Consider the following 15881-nt stretch of genomic DNA (forward strand, 5'->3'; position numbering starts at 1 on the left):
GGAGATGTTATATGGATGTTCCCAACCAGTATATTAAAAATGAGTTCTTGTTTATGCTTTCTACAATTTGATAGAATTTTATTATATCCCATTGCATTAATTTTCTCTTTTCTGATGATAGGCTCAAATTATACACTAAATGTCCTGTTTGTGTGGACATACTTAGGTTTTCCCACATCCTAAAATTAGTTTGGAAATTATTTCCTTTACATTTTCAATAATGAAAAAACAGCATAAAATGAAAAATTGATAGTAAAGCCAAGCTAAGGATAAGAGTGTAAAGTTCTCCTTCTAGGTCAATAGTATGCAGTGCTGTATTCAAACCCTAAAGAGTGTTATTGGTGAAGAAAACCCATTTATAAATGACTAATAGTGTAAGATTTCCCCATTCAGGAACCTCATCCAGACTGATTACAAAGGGCTTGTCTCTGGAGGACTTAATATGTATTTGAATAAAAAACTATGTAATACTTTATTTTCCCTGTGGAGGCGCTGTAGGGAAACTGAACACTTGCTGTTGATTAACCCACATAATTCTTCTAATCCTAAACAGTTCCAGAAGCAGAAATCCCTGTGTTTAGCATATTGTTGATGTACTTTTTTAAAAAAAGGGAATTATTTAGAGCAGGATACCTTTTGGAAACAGAGCAGAAACTCTCCAAATCCTCCTCAATAATGCAAACTCCACACAGTTTCTGCTCCAAATGTTTCTCAACCTTCTCCTTTATGACAGTCTGTGAAAATCAGACAGCCCTCAGATGACATCCGATTTTTTTGTGGACTCATTGGCTTACATTGCCAATTTTGATTCGACCCTCGGATCAAAATCAGATTTATCTCTGGGATTTTCTGTAGACCTATTGGTCTGCGAAAAATCACGGACAGGTGACTGGCCACATAGACTATCACAGGTATGAGTGCTATCCTTGAAAACCATAGTTAGCACTCGTATGAGAAAATCGAACGTGGAAATGAACCCTAAGAAATATGCAAATTGTCTCTTCAGAGAGGAAGAGGACTAGAACCATCTATAAGAGGTAGCAATCCTAAAAGTCCACGTCGAACCTTTAACAAGCCTTGTCACATGACTTTTAGGATAAAAGCCCAAATCATAATCTCAATTTGTAGACACTGTGTTTCAGGGTGCTGCCCCACATCAGTGCAAAGTGTGAGATCTGATTTGGCTGGTTGAGAGGCGTCTGACCAGGATCCAAGGGGTAATGTTTTTCCTTGTGGAGAGTGACATGTCAAGCATGCCAAGATGAGGAGACTTTCACCCAGCCAAACCAGATCTCACACTTTGCACTGATGAACGGCAGTACCCCGAAACACAGTCTCTGCAAATTGAGATTCTGGTTTTGATTTTTATTGCAAGTCATGTGACAAGGCTCGTTAGAGGGTCAACATGGACTTTTAAGATTGCTACTTCCTATAGGTAGCATCAGAGTTCTAGTCCTCTAGTCCTTGAATATTTCCCAGAGGAGCATTGTGGCTTAAAAGTCTCCGTCTCTCGGCATGCTTGATAAGTCACTCTCCGCCAGGAGATATGTTACCCCTTGAACCCTAAGAGTGACAGATACTATTGGCAAATTCCTTTCTCCTTTAAGGCTTATTTTACATTTTCATCATGGTTCTCTTCTACTTTGGAAACAAAAATAGAAGCATGCTGTAATATCCTAGCCAATAAAATCAGAAACTCGATGGACTCGTTATAAGGTAATAGGATCCATCAGGATCTGGTACAAAATGGATCATGATGAAGCCATCATGGCACCTGTAAAAACGGAGGCCAAGATGCCAGTGCGAGCGGAGCATGATGCATAAATCGAAATGGTTGTTCACTAAGGATTGACTCGTTACTTCGCTGCCAGTGTGGCCGTTAAAGCAGGCGTTCAGGGACGGGCCGAGATCTCAGCGGCTGGCATCTGTTGTTTTTGAGACATCTGGCCATTTGCAGATACTTTTAGATATTCCTATGTTCCGTTGTTTGGAAGTTCATTAGCTAATGAGTGTAAACTATTAAATTCTACAATACAAATAGACTAGAATCTTCCAGCCTACTTCTGGATTGCTTTGAGGTTGACTCAGATTCCTATTCTGTACCACTCATAGCAAAAATAAGCTGAAAAATATGTCAAAACAGCAGCAAAGTCATAAAGATATAAGAAAGAGGCAGGGATTTACATTCGATGACTATTCAGTCAACCACCCAAAGGAACCTCCAGACAACAAAATGTTTCATCGTTTCAGAATGCCCATTTGTACTAAGTGTGGGAAGAATTTTTCATCAAAGTCCAATATTTTTCTTCCACCATTGTCAAGGTCTATTCATTGAAGAGGTCACGGGCGGAAATTCAGAGCAAGCGCGAGATGATGAGAGAATAAGAACCCACCCATCAGTGATGTCAATGAGGCAGAAGGTCCCGGCTGGGTAATACCTAGATAGGCAAAGTCTGCAGAATCTCACAGCTTTGGTGAAAGTTAGTCACATAATCCTCTCTGAGATAAATATACTGTATATACTAGCTGAGGAGCCCGGCGTTGCCCCGGGCATAGTATCTAACTGTGGTTAGGTATAACAAATTATAAGCGAGTGTTTAGAATTAAAGAGCATCTCTGCTGAGCCTCGGCTTCTACATTTCCCAAGAAGAAGAATTGAAGAAATTGAGGTTCTTTTCCTTGTAATGGAAGCAGTGAGCCAATTGAGTGGTAAATCTGTCCTTGAACTTTGAATGTGGGCATAAATCCAGTTGAAAAAACTTCTCTTTTGCCCCAAATGATGTCATTTGGAAGCAGGAGTTGTACTTCCTGATGGGACTATGTGGAATGGCGTGGCTTGATACATACACACACATATACATACACACACATACATACACTCAGCTTTATATATATAAATTTATTTTTATTAAATGACTCAGATTGTGATAATTTGGCTTTGGAAGTTTTACCATTTCAAGCCCTAAACCACCTTCGAACCCCTATAAGGCTATTTGCACACAACATCTTTTTCAGATAAATTCCGCCACGGAAACTGCCTGAAAAATCTATCAGAAAATGCTCAAAAGAATGAAAATAAAAAAAAAGACTTGTTTAGGCTTTTCTACGTCTTTATACTGCTTCAGGTTTCAGGATAAAAAAGAAGTAACCCGTCTATTCTTCAAGGATTTTCCAATCACACTTTACAATGCAAGTCAATGGGAAAGCTCAAAAGATGCCTGGAGAAGGACAGATGTTTTTTTGGAGCCTTTGGCCACCATTTTTTTTTCAGCGAAAAAAATAATAGCGATTTCTTCATTATTCAATAGAGTGGAAAAAATAAGCCTGTAAAAAAGTCATCAGAAAAACCCTTCGAAAAACCACTGATGGCCAAAATCATCAGAAAAATGCTGAGAAAATTAAAAAAACAACACAAAAGATGTTTGAGGAACAAAAACTGGAAGAAGAATATAAGAAATATACTATAAATGCGTTGATAAAACATAAAATACTTTCACAAGAATTCAGATGAAAAATTAATAATATCTCATGTAAATCTTCTAAAACTCAATATTTGATAAAGGGAAAAAAATGTAATTTCCTGTCCACCTGATATAGCAAATGAACCGGACTGTAGAACTATAAATAGGTCTCTATTAAATATGAAAAAGAATGTGATCACGATAAGAATAATTCCGACTCTTACATACAGTATATACTGATATTACTGAAGATCCAGTAGTGACATACTATTAATGAAGAGCGAGAGAGACAATAGGCACCCACACCAAAAATGGTTCTTCAGAAGGAAGAAAAATGCCTTTAAAGCAATACAGCTACCCTTTGAATCAAAGTCAAAACATTTAACGGGAATCTGTCACCAGGTTTTTGCCACCTAGCATAATATAGAGACAGAGGCCCTGATTCCAGCGATGTGTCACTTATTGTGCTGCTTGCTGTAGTTTTGATAAAATCACTGTTTTATCAGCAGGAGATGATCACTAGAGGACTAGTATACTTGCTGCCATGTAGTCCTCCATATTAATGAGGACTACATTATCTACATTATCACTGATATCTACCTATGCAAAGTGTAAACAGAGAGCAGCCAATCAGATTATACAGTGCTTAGCATTCAGAGGATTGGTAGATCTGCATTAGATGATGCAGTGATTTTAGCAAAACTACAGCAAGCAGCTCAGTATCATAGAATCAATCACAGACTGTTAGAGTTGGAAGGGACCTCCAGGGTCATCGTGTCCAACCCCCTGCTCAATGAAGGATTCACTAACCCATCTCAGGCAGATGTCTGTCCAGAATCAGTTTGAAGACTTCCATTGAAGGAGAACTCACCACCTCTCGTGACACAGTAAGTGATACATTGCTGGAATCAGAGTCTTGCCCCTATTTCATGGTACTAAAGCAAACAAAAACTTGGTGACAGATTCCCTGTAAGGATGATTTGGGTTATTAGCCAAAACATAGATAGACCCATTCATTCTGGTCCTTTTGGTTAACCTTTAATCACCGCTCACTTTTACAGCAAATCCCATACATATGTCTTTTAGTTTAGGTGATTGGGATAATACAGGAGGGCAAGGGCAGCAAAATCCAACTACCTGCACTTGCCCTCCCTGGGGTAAATCCAGGAATGTAAATTCTATTCTTTTAATTCCATCGGTGGGGAGAACACAGGCACTCTTACCATTTGTAAAGGTACAACCAATCGACAGGTGTATAAAAGGAAGGATATCCATAGAAAACATTTCCAAATTAGCTCTCCCCTAGAAGGGATTCAACTTTTTCTTGCCAACCTGTGGAGGCTGCAACCTTATAAGTCAACGTTCAAACTTTTAAAGAGGTTTTCTGGGCTTCAGCTACATTTCTGAACTTGTCCCTAGATTGGACTGCAAGCTGCTGAATCCTGACAGTATGCAATGTGCACACACTAGTAGTGTTGAGACACCATTAGGCTGAGGCTGCAATACCATAGAGATGCACGAGTCCCAAATGTGGGATGATCCGTTTTCCCAAGCGAAATCCAAGTAAAAGATGGTGGCTTCACCATCTTATAATAGTCAAGTAGCTTTATGATGGCATCACTCACTGTCAGGATTCCACTCTGTTGTAAGTATGTCATTTGCGCAGTTGCAGTCACATACTGGTTAGCAACGTTTCCTACTTTTCTCAATGTTCTAATAAAAAAATGGATGAGAATCTCTTTGACACATGTCCGCAACTATGCAAACCACGTAAATGACAAATACTTGAGCAAACAATAGTGTGGAATTATGACAGTGTCTATACTGCACACTCTCAGGATTTAGCGATCTGGAGTCTCAGAGTAGCTCCAAAGATTTAGCTTTAGCCCCAAAACAACAACATGACTAAGGAAGGATCATAGAATGAGACACCCAAAAGAAAGAGGCGCCCATTTGGTTTTCCCAATAGAAAGTAGGGTCAGCACCTTGAAGCCCTCTTTTACAGCTTTATAGTAAGCTATACGTATGTCCCCAATTCCCTATGCAAGGCACAAAAAAGACCTTTTATTATACTCACATGTTGCGGTCCGGTCCCATGGGCGTCTCTGGTCCTTATCCGGCGCCTCCTCTCTTATTAAGATCGCCATAACTTATTAGGGGTGACAATACAGTTTGGTTCACCAATGGCATTTTATAACGGAATATGAAATGGATGACGTGCCATAGAGATGGTTCCAATTTTTGCAATGAAGCTTGAAAAAATTAGAAGGTCTTCAGACCACATTGACTTAATTTTCTTCTTTTTTATGTGATTTGTAGCCCCTCTGTAGAAGATACCCTAATTCTTACAAGGGAGAAACATGAGCTAGTATTGGATCCTTACATGTGGAGTTCAGCAAAAAGTTTTGGAGGACTTCGATCCAGTGGCCACAGGGCTAGAGTCCTGTCAACTGAGATATGATGTGTTAGGCTCTGTTTCAGCTCTCCTGGTGAAGTGGACCTACTAAGCCGCTGGTCTGGGTAGGTGCATGGTCCCTGAACATCGGTGCAGCTAGCGGGATGAGACATGAGGAGGGATAGGAGGTAACACCCTCAGTAATCTTGGGAATCATAAAATGATGCAGTGAAGTCAGCAGTAACATGGTGTACTAAAGTCTAGGATACCAATCCGAAGACACGTGTGAATCCTAATGGAACTTAAAAGGCCTAAGGAGATGATGTCACACGCCGGGCAACCTGCAAAGCTCAATGTGGAACACAACAGAGGGCAGCGGACCTAGGTGAAGGGAGCGGAGCCCGGAACACCATTAGTGTTTGCACCACAAAATAATGATGTTGTGAAGCCTATAGAGAAGATGCCCCTATAGAGAAGATGCAAATTGGTCTGCAGAACCCAGTCAGTCAGCCACATCCATAATCTGAGGTCATTGGGGCCACCTTCTACCTGCCAGTTTCTTGTGATTAGCTGGCCTGGCCAATGTCACATGAATGTCAAGTCAGAACGATGTTGTCACATCAAATCGGCTAACATGAGGAGCAGAGGATGCCTTCAAGTAAGAGGCATTTCGCATGGCACCCGTCCTGTGGCAACAGATTACTGACGTGGTCCTTCATATTGTTTGTACTGTCTCTAAGGTGCCAACGAGGTGGCAGATAGTAGGAGGTTCGCAGTGCCCCATTGTGGCCCTTGGGTACAAGGGATCTTTTTGGACAACTCTACTTACTGGGTCTTCCATTACCACCACCAGATATGAGGTTAACTTGGGTTTTTTCTATATTTTCTTCCACTGATAGGCATTCTATATTACTATATTATATATGGATATATATTCTGTCCTTTAGCTCTTGGAAGCCATACAAATGATCGCCACTGCTTCATTGCCATCTTACCTGCACTTTTCAACTGCCCATAACAGTTAATGTTCTCCACCACTGCAAACTACAAGGACAGTCAGGATGAAAATTATTCTCTTTCTTACGATATGAAAAAAATCCTCCCACACAATATTCTACATAGATTCCATAAAGATAATATTATACCATATTATTCCTGGAAAATCTAATACTACTCCTATCTAGAGGCAGGCAGGTAATATCGTTTTCTATTGTACAACATTAGAAATATCACTGTGCACATATAATAAAAAATGTATATTTGATCATGTCTTCATATCGTCGACCACTGGGACCCCCAGAATGAAACACAATCTGTTTTCTTTCCTGTATCTGATTTTTGGTTTTCTGCAACTTCAAATAAGAAAAAAAATTACTATTTTATTTAATAGAACCTAGACTATATTATTATGATAACAGATTCATAAGCCAGGTCAGCCGACATAAAATAGGTATCTAAAATATATGTTTGATATAATAATAAAAATATTACTTAACGATAGTCATTACAGTTACAAAAAAACTGAATGCATCAAGGTTAGTATTAAGGTTTGCCTCCTCAATCCCTTGCAGGTCCCATTCCAGAGCCTACCTAGTCCCATGATGGTTCTTGCTTCTTTGACTCAACGAGATCACTAGAAGTACCCACTCATCCAATAAGTAGGTGAGATGCGTCACCTCTGCATCCAGTTATTGGCCGAGTAGGCAATTCTGGCCACTGCTGTTGAATGCTAAGGACAGGACAAATGTGAACCAACTGTGCTCCAAAACAGGACCTGGGATGATCGCCAAAACAGGACCTGGGGGGATCGCCAAAACAGGACCTGGGGGATCGCCAAAACAGGGCCTGTGGGGATCACCAAAACAGAACCTGTGGGGGATCGCTAAAATAGGACCTTTGGGGGATCGCCAAAACAGGGTCTTTGGGGGATCGAATAATGAAAATTCCCTGGAGCATTTCTTGCACTGGGCACATTTCACCACTGTCTCAGACCAAATGTCATGGACAGGGGCATAGGTTAAATGTCATCTTCAGCTACCACAAACTGATCTGATAGTTTACAACTTACTTTTTTTCTGCAGTGTGGTCTGTCTCCGTTACAGGTGAAAAAAATAGCAAGCTAAGCAAACAGATGCTTGAATTTATACTATTTGATAATGTCAGTCAGTGCCACAGATGAAAGAAAAAGCTACAATGCTGTATGTACAACCATGGCCAAAAGTTTTGAGACTGATGCAAATTTTGGTATTCACAGTTTGCTGTTTCAGTGTTTTTAGATCTTTTAGTCAGATGTTTATACGGCTACAGAAGTACAATTATGAATATTTCAAAAGTTTTTAAACTTTTATAGACAATTACATGAGGTTTATGCAAAGACCCAATATTTACAGTGTTGACCATTATTAAGACTTCTACAATTTGTCCTGGCAGCTGGGTATCAGCTTCTGGGCCAAATCCTGACTGATGACAACAAATTATTAGCTAAGCAGTGCTTGGGATTTATCAAAATTTCTATGGTTTTGTCTGTCCACCCACTTTTTGAGGATTGTCCACAGGTTCTCAATGTGATTGAGATCTGGGGAGTTTCCTGGCCAAGGACCTCCATGGATGAAAAGCAAATCCATACTTGAATGATCTCAAGAGGCAATTATTCTTCCTGATGTCCCAAACAGTCTGAAGGGGGCTTCATCATAGAAAGAAAATTTGCAGGAAGTAGGGAAATTGGACTGAAGAGAACTGGGGAAAGTTATTTTCTCTGATGAAGCCCCCCTCAGACTGTTTTGGGCATCTGGCAGAATAATTGTTCAGAGAAGAAAAGATGAGTGCCACCATGAGTCCTATGTCATGCCAACATTAAAGCCTCCTGATACCATTCAAGTGTGGGGTTGCTTTCATCCAACGGAGTGGGCTTTCTCATAAACACTAACATGAATAATAATTGGAATCTAAACATCCTTCTTCATCAATAATTTCTCCTAATGATCCAGGAGTAATTTGATGATGAACAATGCTTTTTCCACCATGATGGAGACCATTCCACAAGGCAAAAGTGATAGCTAAGTGACTTGGTGAACAAAACATTGATATTTTGAGTCAACGGCCTGGAAATTTCCCAGATTTTTATCCCATTGAAAACTTGTGGTCAAATCTCAAAAAGCTGGTGGAGAAACAGAACAGGACACCGAAATTGTGATAAACTCAAAGCATTAATTAGGCAAGAATGGGTTGCCATCAATCTAGATTAGGTCCAAAAACTGGTATCCAGCAGCCAGAGAAAACTGCAGAAGTCTTGACGAATAATGGTCAACAGTGCAAGTATTAAGTTCTTCATAAACTTGATGCATTTGTCAAGAGAAGAGTAAAAACGTATTGTGACGCTATATATAGGTCTGGACTGAGTAGAAGTGGAGAGAGCCTTGAGGGGCATAACTAAGCAAACACCTGACTCTTCGCTAGATGCCCTCCTGATGGATGAGTTAGACTTGGCTCCAGGTGAATGCCAGATGCTACTCAAGGATGGACCCACGGAGCCGTGGCAGCTGACCCGCAAGAGGGACAGAGAAGCATCACTGGCCAAGAACTGGTTAGTGGGATGGAAAAGCTGGAAGACCAGTGTTAGGTCAGGCACCAGGACTGGTATAGGATCATGGGACGACTACTGGTATGAGATCACAGATGCAGGTTCACAGGTACTGTTTCAGACTGGGCAGGTGAGGCTAGTGGCACAGGGGTGGGTCAGACAAATCAGAATCAGGACTAGACACAAGCAGAGCCGATAGGGCGGACAGGATCAGAGAGAACGGGTACGGGACCTAACAACTAGATAGCAGAATACATACTGAATCACTAAAGTTGTTAAGGCACCTCCTAATAGGGGAGGATGCCTTATATACCAGACGTCTCCCAGCTATTGGCTGGGGAAGTTTTTAATAGCACCCTGGCCCTCTTGAGAGGTCGGGAGCGTGCTCGCTAGTGCCCTAAGCATGCTCCCTGCCTTGCGTAGGTCCTGGGAGGAAGCAGACTCTGAGGGAGCATGGACAAGTGAGTGCACAGGCCAGCATCCCTGCAAGGGGGAAGAAAAAGACACGCGCAGGGGCACCGATGCTGCTATCACAGTATTCTTAACTGTAATTTTGTTTACTTCATGGAAATCGAGGCAGGATGGAGTCTCACATTTTTTTTTTTACAAAAAAGAACCCAAATTTTGTCAGTCTCAAAACTTTTGGTCACAAATGTATATTACTCCTAATTAGTGATGAGCGAGTATACTCGTTACTTGAGATTTCCCGAGCATGCTTGGGTGGTCTCCAAGTATTTGGGCGTGCTCGGGGATTTAGTTTATGTCAACTCAGCTGCATGATTTGCGGCTGCTAGACAGCTTGAATACATGTGGGGGTTGCCTGTTTGTTAGGGAATCCCCACATGTATTCAAGCTGTCTAGCAGCCGCAAATCATGCAGCTGCATCGACATAAACTAAATCTCGAGTAGCGAGTATAGTCACTCCTCACTACTCCTAATTTATCAATTTGTAGAGATTGTAAAGAAGTATTTTTTGTTCCAAGTTCAGGCTTGTTTAGCTTAGAAAAAAGATGCCTCAGAGGGTAGCTCATTGACATGTATAAATATATGTGTGGTCAGTACAAGAGACTGGCGCATGACTTATTCCTTCCAAAGACCATACTAAGGACCAGCGGGCACTCAATTGAGGTAGGTGAAAGGCGATTACGGCAGCTAAATAGGAAAGGGTTCTTTACAGTTAGTGCAGTCTGATTGCGGAATGCCGACCACAAGAGATAATAATGGCAGACATAATAACAGCCTTTAAAAAAGGTTTAGATGATTTCCTTAATACACATAACATTGGGGGTTCTAGTTAATTTAGTGAATCTGAATAAGTTAAACAGGTGTCAAATTCTGTAAAAAAAAAAAGGCCGCTTCTTCCAGACACCAGCATAACGTTTTACTCATATCTTCTAAAGACAAAAGTGTTCGGAGAAGGGTGATCTTGACATCTCCTCTTTCCAAACCCATTATAAACATATGATGAGGATCTGGGTTAGTGATACATTGCTGCCGGAAAATTACATTACTTATACAGTTATTCACATTTATTGGCTACAGCAATCCTGCTTCTATTAAGAAGGTACCAAAAGGAAAGGATGAGCAGATGGTCATGCCACCCCAAGGCATAGGCTGAGTATATCCTGACCTACATCTGGCACGCTATACAACCTCTCATTATCTATATTGTTTTTTTTACATCAAAGAAAGGTACAATTCTTTATATGTCAGATCAGTTTCTTCATAATTACAGATGTCTAGATGTCTTAAAAGGGTTGTCTGATTTAGGAAACCCATATTTAGATACCCTGTAATAGAATTGAGTTGAGGCAAGTGTCCCTTATCTATTAGCCAAAGGGGAGATTGGATGCAAGCGGTGAAGTGTGTAATGCTTCATTTTCCCAGTGGTGGCGCTGTAGGAGAACTGGGACACATGTTGCTCCCCTTCAAATTAAATCCTTCTAATCATTGGGGTTCCTAATGATGGAACAGCTTGTGATCAGCTTATGATTAGGGCGCCCATTTAAGAAAAAACGTGAGTAGTTACAATACTTGGAAATTTCTCTTTGTATAAATAGGGTTTTTAAGTCTCAAAGAATAATTCTTTCTTCAATCAACGTGTTATAGAGATGTCACTTCTTGGGATTATTGGGGTCAAATTATGAGATGGCAACCTTTCATCACAAGGGCGGTTTGCTTGGACAGTGGATCTTACTCCTGTTTGAGGAGACAACCCCTTTCACTAGACCAGATTTCTCGGGACTAAAGATTTGTAAATCGATTTGCAGGACCCTGGTCTAGCGGCCAGATTACTATTCCATGGCCACCGGATAAGAGCCCTGCATAACATCAACTACTTGCCGGCATCCCTGGCTCCTCTTTTGGTGAAACATTATCATTGTGGCATGACGCACACATGAGGAACCACGGAAGCTCCCGTCCAGCAGCCATAACGACCTGGCCATTGGACCAAAAGCTTTCAAATTTATTGGCTCATGTCTACTTGAGACAAATTTGAAGTTGTATCCCACTGTAAGCTATGCTTTCTGTCTTCTTTTAGAGGACCACTTCTCTAGAAGACCACTTCTCAACACAATTTTGGGTAGTCGTCTCAAAGAGGTTTGCCGATTTGCCCACTGGTTTCATTTTATGTAAGCCCAGAGGTGGACATACCATATGTACCATGAAATTAGTAGTTGAAAATTTAAGGAGGCCAAAAACTATGTGTGAACATGGATCCTCAACTAATGGTCCCCACTCTGAGCTATTAGTCTAGTGTGAAGGATCTCTGGAAAAATAATGGAAAATTACTATATATTTTACATATTTTCATTATTTCGAGCTAGACTTATTTATTTGTTACTCTACTAGCCCTTCTACACTAACCTTCACCAGACCTTCTGGAAAGTGGCAGAATAAACTTGAAACCACAGAATATATCTCATATTGTAAAGGAAAGTTGACGCTGATTAGATTACACGTTCTTAGCGTGTGATCATGTAATCCACGCAGCCCTCTTCTAAACCTGATATAAAAGGGGTTAGTGTCCGGTGCACCGCCCCGCGCTAGCATTACTGCAGACGCAAGGATTCTGACCAGAGATGGTAAAATCCATTTGACAGGTTTGAGATTTGCAGCAAACCAGAATGATTCACACACTGAAGAATCGATGGAGCAAATAAATTTTTATAGATTCCTTCATCTATAGAGATGGTGGAATCGATATGACAGGTTTGAGATTTGCAGCATATAAGAGCGCTCATTAATTCCCGTTCTAGAGATCCAAGGGAGAAGATTGGATCATCTCTAAATGTACAGTTAAAATAAAAAAGATAAATTCGCCTAAAGTCCTTCTTTATATTTTTGAGTCCTGACATGTTTTATAAAAATCTTTAAAAATAGAATTACAAACTTATTGAAATCCCTGCGGCTCCATCAATGGGTCTCTGCTGGTCTCTGCAGGTTTTTGCTGCAGCAGTGACATCCAGTCTACAACATATGACCACTGCAACCATCATTGGTCTCCGATGTGATGCCAAAGTAGATGACACAAGACCGCTGAGGTCTGTGATTGGCCGATATTTCAAAGAGAACTTGATTCATGCTGCCTAAAATATGATCGGGAGCCTGACTGCACGATTACAGCTAGGTACCGAACACTTTTGCAAGAGCAAAATATAGTTAGAAGATCTGGCTATGGACCATAGCCGGAGACAAAATTAGTCCAGTTCCGCACCTGGCCGGCTCTGCCCAGCGCTGCTGAAGGTGAATGAAAAGACTCTCACTATGTACACCTCGGCAATGATGGGAAGTGCCAACCTTGGAAACCGTTGACTAGTCCTGTTTCCGGCTACAGTCCACTGCCGGTTTGCCTATCTATATTTTCTCTGAAACACAGGAGCATTTCAGAGGAAGATATATCTACCTTTAATTGTGCAGTCAGGCTCTGATTTAGGGTGCCCGAAATTTTGGACGCTTGAATCAGATGATAGGTTCAACCCAAACTTTTACTTACCTTTGTCCCAATTTGGTCAAGGAGAACCTGCTATTTAGTGATGCTCTTAAGACAGACGACAACCTTTCCCCCTGTTTTCTGGTGGGCTAACGCAGTGCTACACTAATTTTTGAAGTCACAGATGGAAAATACATAGCATTCCAAATTACTATACTTATTTTTTCAGCAATGTGTATTGTTACAGATGAAAAAAATGGAAGGACACGGGAACATCGCCCTGGAGTCACACTATTTGGTATTTCTATTTTCTCATGTTACAGATGAAAAAAACTTGAAAATTGTGTAAGCAGTGCATCTAATTTTTGGGAGATGAAAACATTAGTTTTTTAAAGGGGTAAGGGAGAAATAAAATAACTGTGAATAAAGGACTTGACGATTTTTGGTGGTCTGCCTATGACATCCATACCAAAACTCTTACAAAACCCAAGGTAGTAAAAGCACGTTGGCACTCCGGCACGCCGTAGCTTAGCTATTGTTCCCCATTTTTAACATTCTATTATATTGTGCCATATATTCCGATTTAACAAAATATCCCTGATCAATATATGTAATAAGTTCCAGTTCATTGGCTGCATTTTAGATTACAGCAGAATAACCAATACCGCCTATGGACAAGGGTGGCGCTGTTGCCTGAAAAAAAATCTTGCCTAAAGCAAGGCTCATTTTCGAAATAATCAGAATGCCAAACCAGGTGACGCTAAAAATCCGGTTTAGAATTTTAGTACAAAGTAACACAATCCTCTTTAAGAAGTTCCTACTATACAACTAAGTCTTAAAGAAAAATAAGAAGTTTGTAAAAACTAATTCTAATTATTTTGTATCTAGGAGAATAGGGAATTCGATGGTAATTACACATTTCTGTCTCTTTTGAAAGAATACAAAGTCAATACATGGATTTTCCACAATAACCTCAGAGCACTTGATTCCGTCTTTTGTTGACTTTCCAATAAAGATTTATAAAATATGAAAGTATAAAAAGTTCTCACTCCCCTTAATGGAAATGTAGCAAAATAACATACCAAGCAAACCAAAAGATGTCTCAAAATGTTTTTCTTTTATCAAGAGCTCATACGGTGCCATTTATGTGTCCTTAAGGATGTAAGAAACTTTTCAATGTTTGTGTACATAGTTTCCTGGAAGTTCATGAGCGCTTTAGGTTTTTCAAATTTCTGCATACAGTTAATCTAAAACTAAATTAGATTTTCACACAAATCAAACAAATGGGTGAAAAATATATTATACATTGTAATTTTTTCTATTTAGGAAAACTATCCAATATCACATGTCTGGGGTTGAAAAAATGAGAGGCCTTTAGTTGCTTAGAAGCTACCTTGGGTTCCTTTGGGACCTTGTGGACTATTATAAACTCTGCTCTGGGAGTTATTCCTAACTCTTTAGAGATGGTTATGTAATCTTTTCCACACCCTGATGAGCATCAAGAACTTTTTTCTGTGGTCCTCAGAAATCAAATTTGTTCGTGCCATGATACACTTCCACAAACATGAGTTGTGAAATCAGACTTCAGATCAGATTCCTTTCTTTTTTTTTAAAGAAAACAGGTCACCCACTCACACCTGATTGCCATCCCATTGATTGAAAACACCAAACTCTACTTTCACCTTCAAAATTTCTGCTAATCCCAAAGGTTCACATAATTCTGCTGCTGACATATATGTGATATTGTATGTTTTTTCTCAATTAAAAGATGACAAAAGCATTTTTTTTACACTCAATGTATTTGTTTTTGGTTTTTTTATCTACTTTTAGGACCTTTGTGAAAATTTGATGTCGCAAACTTTCAAGCACCTCTGTATATGTTGTGCATGTGGTTTTAATGTGTATGTTTGGTGTGTGTAGATTCTGCATATATGAAATATTGTATTAATTAAGAAATCAAAGAGTTCAACAGCAAAAGTCAGAAGAGGAATCCGAAGGTGTAAAATAAATTTCCTTGCATACTGTTTAATAAAACCTTTAAAGTACATATAATATTGCTATACTATACGCAATACCACTAAATACTGCCAAGTGGTGCATAATGAAAAGAAACACTGTACTAAAAAATAACAATATAGACTGCTAAATAATACTGCCATACGGTGCCTAAATAATGTAGTACTATCCTACATGTTGTCATATGGTACATATATAAGTATACACTGCACACAAATAATGCCATCATATCATGCTCTAATGACCAATTAGTACAATATATACACCAAACATACACATAGAGACCACGTACACATTCACACTGGCAAGTTTCTCTATGTATAGGGACATGTCTATCTCTGGGTGAACTGTTGTGAATTAGACTTCTTGGCTCCCTCTGGTGGTTATTAGTGATATGACTCTGGGATTTTCTTTCCTCAGTTTGCACCCACCTGGGTCGTTAGTCCAGGGGTGTTGCTATATAACCTCCTGGATCCTTAGTCCAGTGCCTGGCAT

General features: G+C 39.9%; 1 protein-coding gene across 2 annotated transcripts in view; it reads right to left on the bottom strand.

Moving 5' to 3' along the window:
* The window catches only part of GLRA1 (glycine receptor alpha 1), a 156184-nt gene that overhangs the window by 57181 nt on the left and 83122 nt on the right, over positions 1-15881 (bottom strand). The gene's annotated exons all lie outside the window — the stretch shown is intronic.

The sequence above is a fragment of the Ranitomeya variabilis genome, chromosome 5 (genome assembly GCF_051348905.1).
Source record: "Ranitomeya variabilis isolate aRanVar5 chromosome 5, aRanVar5.hap1, whole genome shotgun sequence".
Lineage (NCBI taxonomy): Eukaryota > Metazoa > Chordata > Amphibia > Anura > Dendrobatidae > Ranitomeya > Ranitomeya variabilis.